We start from the raw sequence: 15,439 nt of genomic DNA on the forward strand, positions 1-15,439 counted from the left end.
TTATTGTACCTCATTTACCATGCTCAGCATTTCATTCCCTTTACACCTCTCAGCCTTTCCCGTGCTGCTCTTTATAACCATTAGCACTGCCCCGCCGGTCCCACGGTGCAGCTCTTTTAGTGACACGGGGCAGCGGCCATACCTGCTGCAGTACCTTTTGAGTATTTCTTAGACCATTGTCAACATTTTATTCCGCTCACACTTCTTAGCCTTTCCCGTGCTGAACTTTTTACCCAGCAGCGCTGCCCCGAAGGTCCCGCGGTGCAGCTCTTTTAGTGACACGGGGCAGCGGCCACTCCTGCTGCAGTACCTTTATTGTACCTCTTTTACCATGCTCAGCATTTCATTCCCTTTACACCTCTCAGCCTTTCCCGTGCTGAGCTTTTTACCCAGCAGCGCTGCCCCGCCGGTCCCACGGTGCAGCTCTTTTAGTGACACGGGGCAGCGGCCATACCTGCTGCATTACCTTTTGAGTATTTCTTAGACCATTGTCAATATTTTATTCCCCTCACACTTCCCTTTGTCAATATTTTATTCCGCTCACACTTCCCAGCCTTTCCCGTGCGGCTCTTTTTACCCAGTAGCGCTGCCCCGCCGGTCCCTCGATGCAGCTCTTTTAGTGACACGGGGCAGCGGCCACTCCTGCTGCAGTACCTTTATTGTACCTCTTTTACCGTGCTCAGCATTTTATTCCCTATACACCTCTCAGCCTTTCCCGTGCGGCTCTTTTTACCCAGCAGCGCTGCCCCAAAGGTCCCGCGGTGCAGCTCTTTTAGTGACACGGGGCAGCGGCCATACCTGCTGCAGTACCTTTTGAATATTTCTTAGACCATTGTCAATATTTTATTCCCCTCACGCTTCCCTTTGTCAATATTTTATTCCGCTCACACTTCCCAGCCTTTCCCGTGCGGCTCTTTTTACCCAGCAGCGCTGCCCCGAAGGTCCCTCGGTGCAGCTCTCTTAGTGACACGGGGCAGGGGCGGAGAGCCCTCTAGGTGCGGCTCCTCTGTGGCACTTTACCGTGTTCTATTTTATTTCATTGGTACCTCGCGCATTGCGCCGGGCGGCTCATTCGGAGACATGCGCCGGCTCTCACAGCGCCCCGCCCGCCGCCGCTCCCCGGGGCCCTCCCCGCTGCTCTCGGGAGATCGCACACCGCAGGCGGCCCAAGCCCCGTCCCGCCGACGGCACTCGCCACCCGCCGCCCGCCGCCGCGTTCTCCCGCTGCCTACCGGCACGAAGCGGCGCTGCCGATGACGGAGCCGATGCGCGGCTGCCACGCCGCTTTCCCCGCGCCTCAGGGCCGGCGGCTTCGGCCCCACAGGGCGGCGTCCCCGCATCCGGGCCAGCCCGCGGAGCTCCTGCCGCCGCCGCCGCCGCCCCCCGACTGAGGGGCCGCGACGCCGGCGCCCCCTTTTATACTCCGCACCCCCCTTTTCCCGCCACTGCCGCGCTGGGCTCCCCCCGCCTCAAAACCGCCCTGAAGCGCCCAAGGCGGGAACGGCGCAGCCGCGACGGTGCCTCAGAGAAGCTCTTTTGGCGGCACGGGGCAGCGGCCACCCCCCCTGCAGTACCTTTATTGTACTTCTTTTATTATGCTCAGCATTTTATTCCCTATACACCTCTCAGCCTTTCCCGTGCTGAGCTTTATAACCAGCAGCGCTGCCCCGAAGGTCCCACGGTGCAGCTCTTTTAGTGACACGGGGCAGCGGCCACTCCTGCTGCAGTACCTTTATTGTACCTCTTTTACCATGCTCAGCATTTTATTCCCTTTACACCTCTCAGCCATTCCCGTGCTGAGCTTTATAACCAGCAGCGCTGCCCCGCCGGTCCCACGGTGCAGCTCTTTTAGTGACACGGGGCAGCGGCCATACCTGCTGCATTACCTTTTGAGTATTTCTTAGACCATTGTCAATATTTTATTCCCCTCACACTTCCCTTTGTCAATATTTTATTCCGCTCACACTTCCCAGCCTTTCCCGTGCGGCTCTTTTTACCCAGTAGCGCTGCCCCGAAGGTCCCTCGATGCAGCTCTTTTAGTGACACGGGGCAGCGGCCACTCCTGCTGCAGTACCTTTATTGTACCTCTTTTACCGTGCTCAGCATTTTATTCCCTATACACCTCTCAGCCTTTCCCGTGCGGCTCTTTTTACCCAGCAGCGCTGCCCCAAAGGTCCCGCGGTGCAGCTCTTTTAGTGACACGGGGCAGCGGCCACTCCTGCTGCAGTACCTTTTGAATATTTCTTAGACCATTGTCAATATTTTATTCCCCTCACGCTTCCCTTTGTCAATATTTTATTCCGCTCACACTTCCCAGCCTTTCCCGTGCGGCTCTTTTTACCCAGCAGCGCTGCCCCGAAGGTCCCTCGGTGCAGCTCTCTTAGTGACACGGGGCAGGGGCGGAGAGCCCTCTAGGTGCGGCTCCTCTGTGGCACTTTACCGTGTTCTATTTTATTTCATTGGTACCTCGCGCATTGCGCCGGGCGGCTCATTCGGAGACATGCGCCGGCTCTCATAGCGCCCCGCCCGCCGCCGGTCCCCGGGGCCCTCCCCGCTGCTCTCGGGAGATCGCACACCGCAGGCGGCCCAAGCCCCGTCCCGCCGACGGCACTCGCCACCCGCCGCCCGCCGCCGCGTTCTCCCGCTGCCTACCGGCACGAAGCGGCGCTGCCGATGACGGAGCCGATGCGCGGCTGCCACGCCGCTTTCCCCGCGCCTCAGGGCCGGCGGCTTCGGCCCCACAGGGCGGCGTCCCCGCATCCGGGCCAGCCCGCGGAGCTCCTGCCGCCGCCGCCGCCGCCCCCCGACTGAGGGGCCGCGACGCCGGCGCCCCCTTTTATACTCCGCACCCCCCTTTTCCCGCCACTGCCGCGCTGGGCTCCCCCCGCCTCAAAACCGCCCTGAAGCGCCCAAGGCGGGAACGGCGCAGCCGCGACGGTGCCTCAGAGAAGCTCTTTTGGCGGCACGGGGCAGCGGCCACCCCCCCTGCAGTACCTTTATTGTACTTCTTTTATTATGCTCAGCATTTTATTCCCTATACACCTCTCAGCCTTTCCCGTGCTGAGCTTTATAACCAGCAGCGCTGCCCCGCCGGTCCCACGGTGCAGCTCTTTTAGTGACACGGGGCAGCGGCCACTCCCGCTGCAGTACCTTTTGAGTATTTCTTAGACCATTGTCAATATTTTATTCCCCTCACACTTCCCTTTGTCAATATTTTATTCCGCTCACACTTCCCAGCCTTTCCCGTTCGGCTCTTTTTACCCAGTAGCGCTGCCCCGAAGGTCCCTCGATGCAGCTCTTTTAGTGACACGGGGCAGCGGCCACTCCTGCTGCAGTACCTTTATTGTACCTCTTTTACCGTGCTCAGCATTTTATTCCCTTTACACCTCTCAGCCTTTCCCGTGCGGCTCTTTTTACCCAGCAGCGCTGCCCCAAAGGTCCCGCGGTGCAGCTCTTTTAGTGACACGGGGCAGCGGCCACTCCCGCTGCAGTACCTTTATTGTACCTCATTTACCATGCTCAGCATTTCATTCCCTTTACACCTCTCAGCCTTTCCCGTGCTGCTCTTTATAACCATTAGCACTGCCCCGCCGGTCCCACGGTGCAGCTCTTTTAGTGACACGGGGCAGCGGCCATACCTGCTGCAGTACCTTTTGAATATTTCTTAGACCATTGTCAACATTTTATTCCGCTCACACTTCTTAGCCTTTCCCGTGCTGAACTTTTTACCCAGCAGCGCTGCCCCGAAGGTCCCGCGGTGCAGCTCTTTTAGTGACACGGGGCAGCGGCCACTCCTGCTGCAGTACCTTTATTGTACCTCTTTTACCATGCTCAGCATTTTATTCCCTTTACACCTCTCAGCCTTTCCCGTGCTGAGCTTTTTACCCAGCAGCGCTGCCCCGCCGGTCCCACGGTGCAGCTCTTTTAGTGACACGGGGCAGCGGCCACTCCTGATGCAGTACCTTTATTGTAGCTCTTTTACCATGCTCAGCATTTTATTCCCTTTACACCTCTCAGCCTTTCCCGTGCTGAGCTTTTTACCCAGCAGCGCTGCCCCGCCGATCCCACGGTGCAGCTCTTTTAGTGACACGGGGCAGCGGCCATACCTGCTGCATTACCTTTTGAGTATTTCTTAGACCATTGTCAATATTTTATTCCCCTCACACTTCCCTTTGTCAATATTTTATTCCGCTCACACTTCCCAGCCTTTCCCGTTCGGCTCTTTTTACCCAGCAGCGCTGCCCCGCCGGTCCCACGGTGCAGCTCTTTTAGTGACACGGGGCAGCGGCCACTCCTGCTGCAGTACCTTTATTGTACCTCTTTTACCATGCTCAGCATTTCATTCCCTTTACACCTCTCAGCCTTTCCCGTGCTGCTCTGTATAACCATTAGCACTGCCCCGCCGGTCCCACGGTGCAGCTCTTTTAGTGACACGGGGCAGCGGCCATACCTGCTGCAGTACCTTTTGAATATTTCTTAGACCATTGTCAACATTTTATTCCCCTCACACTTCCCATTGTCAACATTTTAATCCGCTCACACTTCTTAGCCTTTCCCGTGCTGAGCTTTTTACCCAGCAGCGCTGCCCCGCCGGTCCCACGGTGCAGCTCTTTTAGTGACACGGGGCAGCGGCCATACCTGCTGCAGTACCTTTTGAGTATTTCTTAGACCATTGTCAATATTTTATTCCCCTCACACTTCCCTTTGTCAATATTTTATTCCGCTCACACTTCCCAGCCTTTCCCGTTCGGCTCTTTTTACCCAGTAGCGCTGCCCCGAAGGTCCCTCGATGCAGCTCTTTTAGTGACACGGGGCAGCGGCCACTCCTGCTGCAGTACCTTTATTGTACCTCTTTTACCGTGCTCAGCATTTTATTCCCTATACACCTCTCAGCCTTTCCCGTGCGGCTCTTTTTACCCAGCAGCGCTGCCCCAAAGGTCCCGCGGTGCAGCTCTTTTAGTGACACGGGGCAGCGGCCACTCCCGCTGCAGTACCTTTATTGTACCTCATTTACCATGCTCAGCATTTCATTCCCTTTACACCTCTCAGCCTTTCCCGTGCTGCTCTTTATAACCATTAGCACTGCCCCGCCGGTCCCACGGTGCAGCTCTTTTAGTGACACGGGGCAGCGGCCATACCTGCTGCAGTACCTTTTGAATATTTCTTAGACCATTGTCAACATTTTATTCCGCTCACACTTCTTAGCCTTTCCCGTGCTGAACTTTTTACCCAGCAGCGCTGCCCCGAAGGTCCCGCGGTGCAGCTCTTTTAGTGACACGGGGCAGCGGCCACTCCTGCTGCAGTACCTTTATTGTACCTCTTTTACCATGCTCAGCATTTCATTCCCTTTACACCTCTCAGCCTTTCCCGTGCTGAGCTTTTTACCCAGCAGCGCTGCCCCGCCGGTCCCACGGTGCAGCTCTTTTAGTGACACGGGGCAGCGGCCATACCTGCTGCATTACCTTTTGAGTATTTCTTAGACCATTGTCAATATTTTATTCCCCTCACACTTCCCTTTGTCAATATTTTATTCCGCTCACACTTCCCAGCCTTTCCCGTGCGGCTCTTTTTACCCAGTAGCGCTGCCCCGCCGGTCCCTCGATGCAGCTCTTTTAGTGACACGGGGCAGCGGCCACTCCTGCTGCAGTACCTTTATTGTACCTCTTTTACCGTGCTCAGCATTTTATTCCCTATACACCTCTCAGCCTTTCCCGTGCGGCTCTTTTTACCCAGCAGCGCTGCCCCAAAGGTCCCGCGGTGCAGCTCTTTTAGTGACACGGGGCAGCGGCCATACCTGCTGCAGTACCTTTTGAATATTTCTTAGACCATTGTCAATATTTTATTCCCCTCACGCTTCCCTTTGTCAATATTTTATTCCGCTCACACTTCCCAGCCTTTCCCGTGCGGCTCTTTTTACCCAGCAGCGCTGCCCCGAAGGTCCCTCGGTGCAGCTCTCTTAGTGACACGGGGCAGGGGCGGAGAGCCCTCTAGGTGCGGCTCCTCTGTGGCACTTTACCGTGTTCTATTTTATTTCATTGGTACCTCGCGCATTGCGCCGGGCGGCTCATTCGGAGACATGCGCCGGCTCTCACAGCGCCCCGCCCGCCGCCGCTCCCCGGGGCCCTCCCCGCTGCTCTCGGGAGATCGCACACCGCAGGCGGCCCAAGCCCCGTCCCGCCGACGGCACTCGCCACCCGCCGCCCGCCGCCGCGTTCTCCCGCTGCCTACCGGCACGAAGCGGCGCTGCCGATGACGGAGCCGATGCGCGGCTGCCACGCCGCTTTCCCCGCGCCTCAGGGCCGGCGGCTTCGGCCCCACAGGGCGGCGTCCCCGCATCCGGGCCAGCCCGCGGAGCTCCTGCCGCCGCCGCCGCCGCCCCCCGACTGAGGGGCCGCGACGCCGGCGCCCCCTTTTATACTCCGCACCCCCCTTTTCCCGCCACTGCCGCGCTGGGCTCCCCCCGCCTCAAAACCGCCCTGAAGCGCCCAAGGCGGGAACGGCGCAGCCGCGACGGTGCCTCAGAGAAGCTCTTTTGGCGGCACGGGGCAGCGGCCACCCCCCCTGCAGTACCTTTATTGTACTTCTTTTATTATGCTCAGCATTTTATTCCCTATACACCTCTCAGCCTTTCCCGTGCTGAGCTTTATAACCAGCAGCGCTGCCCCGAAGGTCCCACGGTGCAGCTCTTTTAGTGACACGGGGCAGCGGCCACTCCTGCTGCAGTACCTTTATTGTAGCTCTTTTACCATGCTCAGCATTTTATTCCCTTTACACCTCTCAGCCATTCCCGTGCTGAGCTTTATAACCAGCAGCGCTGCCCCGCCGGTCCCACGGTGCAGCTCTTTTAGTGACACGGGGCAGCGGCCATACCTGCTGCATTACCTTTTGAGTATTTCTTAGACCATTGTCAATATTTTATTCCCCTCACACTTCCCTTTGTCAATATTTTATTCCGCTCACACTTCCCAGCCTGTCCCGTTCGGCTCTTTTTACCCAGTAGCGCTGCCCCGAAGGTCCCTCGATGCAGCTCTTTTAGTGACACGGGGCAGCGGCCACTCCTGCTGCAGTACCTTTATTGTACCTCTTTTACCGTGCTCAGCATTTTATTCCCTATACACCTCTCAGCCTTTCCCGTGCGGCTCTTTTTACCCAGCAGCGCTGCCCCAAAGGTCCCGCGGTGCAGCTCTTTTAGTGACACGGGGCAGCGGCCATACCTGCTGCAGTACCTTTTGAATATTTCTTAGACCATTGTCAATATTTTATTCCCCTCACGCTTCCCTTTGTCAATATTTTATTCCGCTCACACTTCCCAGCCTTTCCCGTGCGGCTCTTTTTACCCAGCAGCGCTGCCCCGAAGGTCCCTCGGTGCAGCTCTCTTAGTGACACGGGGCAGGGGCGGAGAGCCCTCTAGGTGCGGCTCCTCTGTGGCACTTTACCGTGTTCTATTTTATTTCATTGGTACCTCGCGCATTGCGCCGGGCGGCTCATTCGGAGACATGCGCCGGCTCTCATAGCGCCCCGCCCGCCGCCGCTCCCCGGGGCCCTCCCCGCTGCTCTCGGGAGATCGCACACCGCAGGCGGCCCAAGCCCCGTCCCGCCGACGGCACTCGCCACCCGCCGCCCGCCGCCGCGTTCTCCCGCTGCCTACCGGCACGAAGCGGCGCTGCCGATGACGGAGCCGATGCGCGGCTGCCACGCCGCTTTCCCCGCGCCTCAGGGCCGGCGGCTTCGGCCCCACAGGGCGGCGTCCCCGCATCCGGGCCAGCCCGCGGAGCTCCTGCCGCCGCCGCCGCCGCCCCCCGACTGAGGGGCCGCGACGCCGGCGCCCCCTTTTATACTCCGCACCCCCCTTTTCCCGCCACTGCCGCGCTGGGCTCCCCCCGCCTCAAAACCGCCCTGAAGCGCCCAAGGCGGGAACGGCGCAGCCGCGACGGTGCCTCAGAGAAGCTCTTTTGGCGGCACGGGGCAGCGGCCACCCCCCCTGCAGTACCTTTATTGTACTTCTTTTATTATGCTCAGCATTTTATTCCCTATACACCTCTCAGCCTTTCCCGTGCTGAGCTTTATAACCAGCAGCGCTGCCCCGCCGGTCCCACGGTGCAGCTCTTTTAGTGACACGGGGCAGCGGCCACTCCCGCTGCAGTACCTTTTGAGTATTTCTTAGACCATTGTCAATATTTTATTCCCCTCACACTTCCCTTTGTCAATATTTTATTCCGCTCACACTTCCCAGCCTTTCCCGTTCGGCTCTTTTTACCCAGTAGCGCTGCCCCGAAGGTCCCTCGATGCAGCTCTTTTAGTGACACGGGGCAGCGGCCACTCCTGCTGCAGTACCTTTATTGTACCTCTTTTACCGTGCTCAGCATTTTATTCCCTTTACACCTCTCAGCCTTTCCCTTGCGGCTCTTTTTACCCAGCAGCGCTGCCCCAAAGGTCCCGCGGTGCAGCTCTTTTAGTGACACGGGGCAGCGGCCACTCCCGCTGCAGTACCTTTATTGTACCTCATTTACCATGCTCAGCATTTCATTCCCTTTACACCTCTCAGCCTTTCCCGTGCTGCTCTTTATAACCATTAGCACTGCCCCGCCGGTCCCACGGTGCAGCTCTTTTAGTGACACGGGGCAGCGGCCATACCTGCTGCAGTACCTTTTGAATATTTCTTAGACCATTGTCAACATTTTATTCCGCTCACACTTCTTAGCCTTTCCCGTGCTGAACTTTTTACCCAGCAGCGCTGCCCCGAAGGTCCCGCGGTGCAGCTCTTTTAGTGACACGGGGCAGCGGCCACTCCTGCTGCAGTACCTTTATTGTACCTCTTTTACCATGCTCAGCATTTTATTCCCTTTACACCTCTCAGCCTTTCCCGTGCTGAGCTTTTTACCCAGCAGCGCTGCCCCGCCGGTCCCACGGTGCAGCTCTTTTAGTGACACGGGGCAGCGGCCATACCTGCTGCATTACCTTTTGAGTATTTCTTAGACCATTGTCAATATTTTATTCCCCTCACACTTCCCTTTGTCAATATTTTATTCCGCTCACACTTCCCAGCCTTTCCCGTTCGGCTCTTTTTACCCAGCAGCGCTGCCCCGCCGGTCCCACGGTGCAGCTCTTTTAGTGACACGGGGCAGCGGCCACTCCTGCTGCAGTACCTTTATTGTACCTCTTTTACCATGCTCAGCATTTCATTCCCTTTACACCTCTCAGCCTTTCCCGTGCTGCTCTGTATAACCATTAGCACTGCCCCGCCGGTCCCACGGTGCAGCTCTTTTAGTGACACGGGGCAGCGGCCATACCTGCTGCAGTACCTTTTGAATATTTCTTAGACCATTGTCAACATTTTATTCCCCTCACACTTCCCATTGTCAACATTTTAATCCGCTCACACTTCTTAGCCTTTCCCGTGCTGAGCTTTTTACCCAGCAGCGCTGCCCCGCCGGTCCCACGGTGCAGCTCTTTTAGTGACACGGGGCAGCGGCCATACCTGCTGCATTAACTTTTGAGTATTTCTTAGACCATTGTCAATATTTTATTCCCCTCACACTTCCCTTTGTCAATATTTTATTCCGCTCACACTTCCCAGCCTTTCCCGTTCGGCTCTTTTTACCCAGTAGCGCTGCCCCGAAGGTCCCTCGATGCAGCTCTTTTAGTGACACGGGGCAGCGGCCACTCCTGCTGCAGTACCTTTATTGTACCTCTTTTACCGTGCTCAGCATTTTATTCCCTATACACCTCTCAGCCTTTCCCGTGCGGCTCTTTTTACCCAGCAGCGCTGCCCCAAAGGTCCCGCGGTGCAGCTCTTTTAGTGACACGGGGCAGCGGCCACTCCCGCTGCAGTACCTTTATTGTACCTCATTTACCATGCTCAGCATTTCATTCCCTTTACACCTCTCAGCCTTTCCCGTGCTGCTCTTTATAACCATTAGCACTGCCCCGCCGGTCCCACGGTGCAGCTCTTTTAGTGACACGGGGCAGCGGCCATACCTGCTGCAGTACCTTTTGACTATTTCTTAGACCATTGTCAACATTTTATTCCGCTCACACTTCTTAGCCTTTCCCGTGCTGAACTTTTTACCCAGCAGCGCTGCCCCGAAGGTCCCGCGGTGCAGCTCTTTTAGTGACACGGGGCAGCGGCCACTCCTGCTGCAGTACCTTTATTGTACCTCTTTTACCATGCTCAGCATTTCATTCCCTTTACACCTCTCAGCCTTTCCCGTGCTGAGCTTTTTACCCAGCAGCGCTGCCCCGCCGGTCCCACGGTGCAGCTCTTTTAGTGACACGGGGCAGCGGCCATACCTGCTGCATTACCTTTTGAGTATTTCTTAGACCATTGTCAATATTTTATTCCCCTCACACTTCCCTTTGTCAATATTTTATTCCGCTCACACTTCCCAGCCTTTCCCGTGCGGCTCTTTTTACCCAGTAGCGCTGCCCCGCCGGTCCCTCGATGCAGCTCTTTTAGTGACACGGGGCAGCGGCCACTCCTGCTGCAGTACCTTTATTGTACCTCTTTTACCGTGCTCAGCATTTTATTCCCTATACACCTCTCAGCCTTTCCCGTGCGGCTCTTTTTACCCAGCAGCGCTGCCCCAAAGGTCCCGCGGTGCAGCTCTTTTAGTGACACGGGGCAGCGGCCATACCTGCTGCAGTACCTTTTGAATATTTCTTAGACCATTGTCAATATTTTATTCCCCTCACGCTTCCCTTTGTCAATATTTTATTCCGCTCACACTTCCCAGCCTTTCCCGTGCGGCTCTTTTTACCCAGCAGCGCTGCCCCGAAGGTCCCTCGGTGCAGCTCTCTTAGTGACACGGGGCAGGGGCGGAGAGCCCTCTAGGTGCGGCTCCTCTGTGGCACTTTACCGTGTTCTATTTTATTTCATTGGTACCTCGCGCATTGCGCCGGGCGGCTCATTCGGAGACATGCGCCGGCTCTCACAGCGCCCCGCCCGCCGCCGCTCCCCGGGGCCCTCCCCGCTGCTCTCGGGAGATCGCACACCGCAGGCGGCCCAAGCCCCGTCCCGCCGACGGCACTCGCCACCCGCCGCCCGCCGCCGCGTTCTCCCGCTGCCTACCGGCACGAAGCGGCGCTGCCGATGACGGAGCCGATGCGCGGCTGCCACGCCGCTTTCCCCGCGCCTCAGGGCCGGCGGCTTCGGCCCCACAGGGCGGCGTCCCCGCATCCGGGCCAGCCCGCGGAGCTCCTGCCGCCGCCGCCGCCGCCCCCCGACTGAGGGGCCGCGACGCCGGCGCCCCCTTTTATACTCCGCACCCCCCTTTTCCCGCCACTGCCGCGCTGGGCTCCCCCCGCCTCAAAACCGCCCTGAAGCGCCCAAGGCGGGAACGGCGCAGCCGCGACGGTGCCTCAGAGAAGCTCTTTTGGCGGCACGGGGCAGCGGCCACCCCCCCTGCAGTACCTTTATTGTACTTCTTTTATTATGCTCAGCATTTTATTCCCTATACACCTCTCAGCCTTTCCCGTGCTGAGCTTTATAACCAGCAGCGCTGCCCCGCCGGTCCCACGGTGCAGCTCTTTTAGTGACACGGGGCAGCGGCCATACCTGCTGCATTACCTTTTGAGTATTTCTTAGACCATTGTCAATATTTTATTCCCCTCACACTTCCCTTTGTCAATATTTTATTCCGCTCACACTTCCCAGCCTTTCCCGTGCGGCTCTTTTTACCCAGTAGCGCTGCCCCGAAGGTCCCTCGATGCAGCTCTTTTAGTGACACGGGGCAGCGGCCACTCCCGCTGCAGTACCTTTATTGTACCTCTTTTACCGTGCTCAGCATTTTATTCCCTATACACCTCTCAGCCTTTCCCGTGCGGCTCTTTTTACCCAGCAGCGCTGCCCCAAAGGTCCCGCGGTGCAGCTCTTTTAGTGACACGGGGCAGCGGCCATACCTGCTGCAGTACCTTTTGAATATTTCTTAGACCATTGTCAATATTTTATTCCCCTCACGCTTCCCTTTGTCAATATTTTATTCCGCTCACACTTCCCAGCCTTTCCCGTGCGGCTCTTTTTACCCAGCAGCGCTGCCCCGAAGGTCCCTCGGTGCAGCTCTCTTAGTGACACGGGGCAGGGGCGGAGAGCCCTCTAGGTGCGGCTCCTCTGTGGCACTTTACCGTGTTCTATTTTATTTCATTGGTACCTCGCGCATTGCGCCGGGCGGCTCATTCGGAGACATGCGCCGGCTCTCACAGCGCCCCGCCCGCCGCCGCTCCCCGGGGCCCTCCCCGCTGCTCTCGGGAGATCGCACACCGCAGGCGGCCCAAGCCCCGTCCCGCCGACGGCACTCGCCACCCGCCGCCCGCCGCCGCGTTCTCCCGCTGCCTACCGGCACGAAGCGGCGCTGCCGATGACGGAGCCGATGCGCGGCTGCCACGCCGCTTTCCCCGCGCCTCAGGGCCGGCGGCTTCGGCCCCACAGGGCGGCGTCCCCGCATCCGGGCCAGCCCGCGGAGCTCCTGCCGCCGCCGCCGCCGCCCCCCGACTGAGGGGCCGCGACGCCGGCGCCCCCTTTTATACTCCGCACCCCCCTTTTCCCGCCACTGCCGCGCTGGGCTCCCCCCGCCTCAAAACCGCCCTGAAGCGCCCAAGGCGGGAACGGCGCAGCCGCGACGGTGCCTCAGAGAAGCTCTTTTGGCGGCACGGGGCAGCGGCCACCCCCCCTGCAGTACCTTTATTGTACTTCTTTTATTATGCTCAGCATTTTATTCCCTATACACCTCTCAGCCTTTCCCGTGCTGAGCTTTATAACCAGCAGCGCTGCCCCGAAGGTCCCACGGTGCAGCTCTTTTAGTGACACGGGGCAGCGGCCACTCCTGCTGCAGTACCTTTATTGTAGCTCTTTTACCATGCTCAGCATTTTATTCCCTTTACACCTCTCAGCCATTCCCGTGCTGAGCTTTATAACCAGCAGCGCTGCCCCGCCGGTCCCACGGTGCAGCTCTTTTAGTGACACGGGGCAGCGGCCATACCTGCTGCATTACCTTTTGAGTATTTCTTAGACCATTGTCAATATTTTATTCCCCTCACACTTCCCTTTGTCAATATTTTATTCCGCTCACACTTCCCAGCCTTTCCCGTGCGGCTCTTTTTACCCAGTAGCGCTGCCCCGAAGGTCCCTCGATGCAGCTCTTTTAGTGACACGGGGCAGCGGCCACTCCTGCTGCAGTACCTTTATTGTACCTCTTTTACCGTGCTCAGCATTTTATTCCCTATACACCTCTCAGCCTTTCCCGTGCGGCTCTTTTTACCCAGCAGCGCTGCCCCAAAGGTCCCGCGGTGCAGCTCTTTTAGTGACACGGGGCAGCGGCCACTCCCGCTGCAGTACCTTTTGAGTATTTCTTAGACCATTGTCAATATTTTATTCCCCTCACACTTCCCTTTGTCAATATTTTATTCCGCTCACACTTCCCAGCCTTTCCCGTTCGGCTCTTTTTACCCAGTAGCGCTGCCCCGAAGGTCCCTCGATGCAGCTCTTTTAGTGACACGGGGCAGCGGCCACTCCTGCTGCAGTACCTTTATTGTACCTCTTTTACCGTGCTCAGCATTTTATTCCCTATACACCTCTCAGCCTTTCCCGTGCGGCTCTTTTTACCCAGCAGCGCTGCCCCAAAGGTCCCGCGGTGCAGCTCTTTTAGTGACACGGGGCAGCGGCCATACCTGCTGCAGTACCTTTTGAATATTTCTTAGACCATTGTCAATATTTTATTCCCCTCACGCTTCCCTTTGTCAATATTTTATTCCGCTCACACTTCCCAGCCTTTCCCGTGCGGCTCTTTTTACCCAGCAGCGCTGCCCCGAAGGTCCCTCGGTGCAGCTCTCTTAGTGACACGGGGCAGGGGCGGAGAGCCCTCTAGGTGCGGCTCCTCTGTGGCACTTTACCGTGTTCTATTTTATTTCATTGGTACCTCGCGCATTGCGCCGGGCGGCTCATTCGGAGACATGCGCCGGCTCTCACAGCGCCCCGCCCGCCGCCGCTCCCCGGGGCCCTCCCCGCTGCTCTCGGGAGATCGCACACCGCAGGCGGCCCAAGCCCCGTCCCGCCGACGGCACTCGCCACCCGCCGCCCGCCGCCGCGTTCTCCCGCTGCCTACCGGCACGAAGCGGCGCTGCCGATGACGGAGCCGATGCGCGGCTGCCACGCCGCTTTCCCCGCGCCTCAGGGCCGGCGGCTTCGGCCCCACAGGGCGGCGTCCCCGCATCCGGGCCAGCCCGCGGAGCTCCTGCCGCCGCCGCCGCCGCCCCCCGACTGAGGGGCCGCGACGCCGGCGCCCCCTTTTATACTCCGCACCCCCCTTTTCCCGCCACTGCCGCGCTGGGCTCTCCCCGCCTCAAAACCGCCCTGAAGCGCCCAAGGCGGGAACGGCGCAGCCGCGACGGTGCCTCAGAGAAGCTCTTTTGGCGGCACGGGGCAGCGGCCACCCCCCCTGCAGTACCTTTATTGTACTTCTTTTATTATGCTCAGCATTTTATTCCCTATACACCTCTCAGCCTTTCCCGTGCTGAGCTTTATAACCAGCAGCGCTGCCCCGAAGGTCCCACGGTGCAGCTCTTTTAGTGACACGGGGCAGCGGCCACTCCTGCTGCAGTACCTTTATTGTAGCTCTTTTACCATGCTCAGCATTTTATTCCCTTTACACCTCTCAGCCATTCCCGTGCTGAGCTTTATAACCAGCAGCGCTGCCCCGCCGGTCCCACGGTGCAGCTCTTTTAGTGACACGGGGCAGCGGCCATACCTGCTGCATTACCTTTTGAGTATTTCTTAGACCATTGTCAAAATTTTATTCCCCTCACACTTCCCTTTGTCAATATTTTATTCCGCTCACACTTCCCAGCCTTTCCCGTGCGGCTCTTTTTACCCAGTAGCGCTGCCCCGAAGGTCCCTCGATGCAGCTCTTTTAGTGACACGGGGCAGCGGCCACTCCTGCTGCAGTACCTTTATTGTACCTCTTTTACCGTGCTCAGCATTTTATTCCCTATACACCTCTCAGCCTTTCCCGTGCGGCTCTTTTTACCCAGCAGCGCTGCCCCAAAGGTCCCGCGGTGCAGCTCTTTTAGTGACACGGGGCAGCGGCCACTCCCGCTGCAGTACCTTTATTGTACCTCATTTACCATGCTCAGCATTTCATTCCCTTTACACCTCTCAGCCTTTCCCGTGCTGCTCTTTATAACCATTAGCACTGCCCCGCCGGTCCCACGGTGCAGCTCTTTTAGTGACACGGGGCAGCGGCCATACCTGCTGCAGTACCTTTTGAATATTTCTTAGACCATTGTCAACATTTTATTCCGCTCACACTTCTTAGCCTTTCCCGTGCTGAACTTTTTACCCAGCAGCGCTGCCCCGAAGGTCCCGCGGTGCAGCTCTTTTAGTGACACGGGGCAGCGGCCACTCCTGCTGCAGTACCTTTATTGTACCTCTTTTACCATGCTCAGCATT

The sequence above is a fragment of the Aphelocoma coerulescens genome, chromosome 1A (assembly GCF_041296385.1).
Source record: "Aphelocoma coerulescens isolate FSJ_1873_10779 chromosome 1A, UR_Acoe_1.0, whole genome shotgun sequence".
Taxonomy (NCBI): Eukaryota; Metazoa; Chordata; class Aves; order Passeriformes; family Corvidae; genus Aphelocoma; species Aphelocoma coerulescens.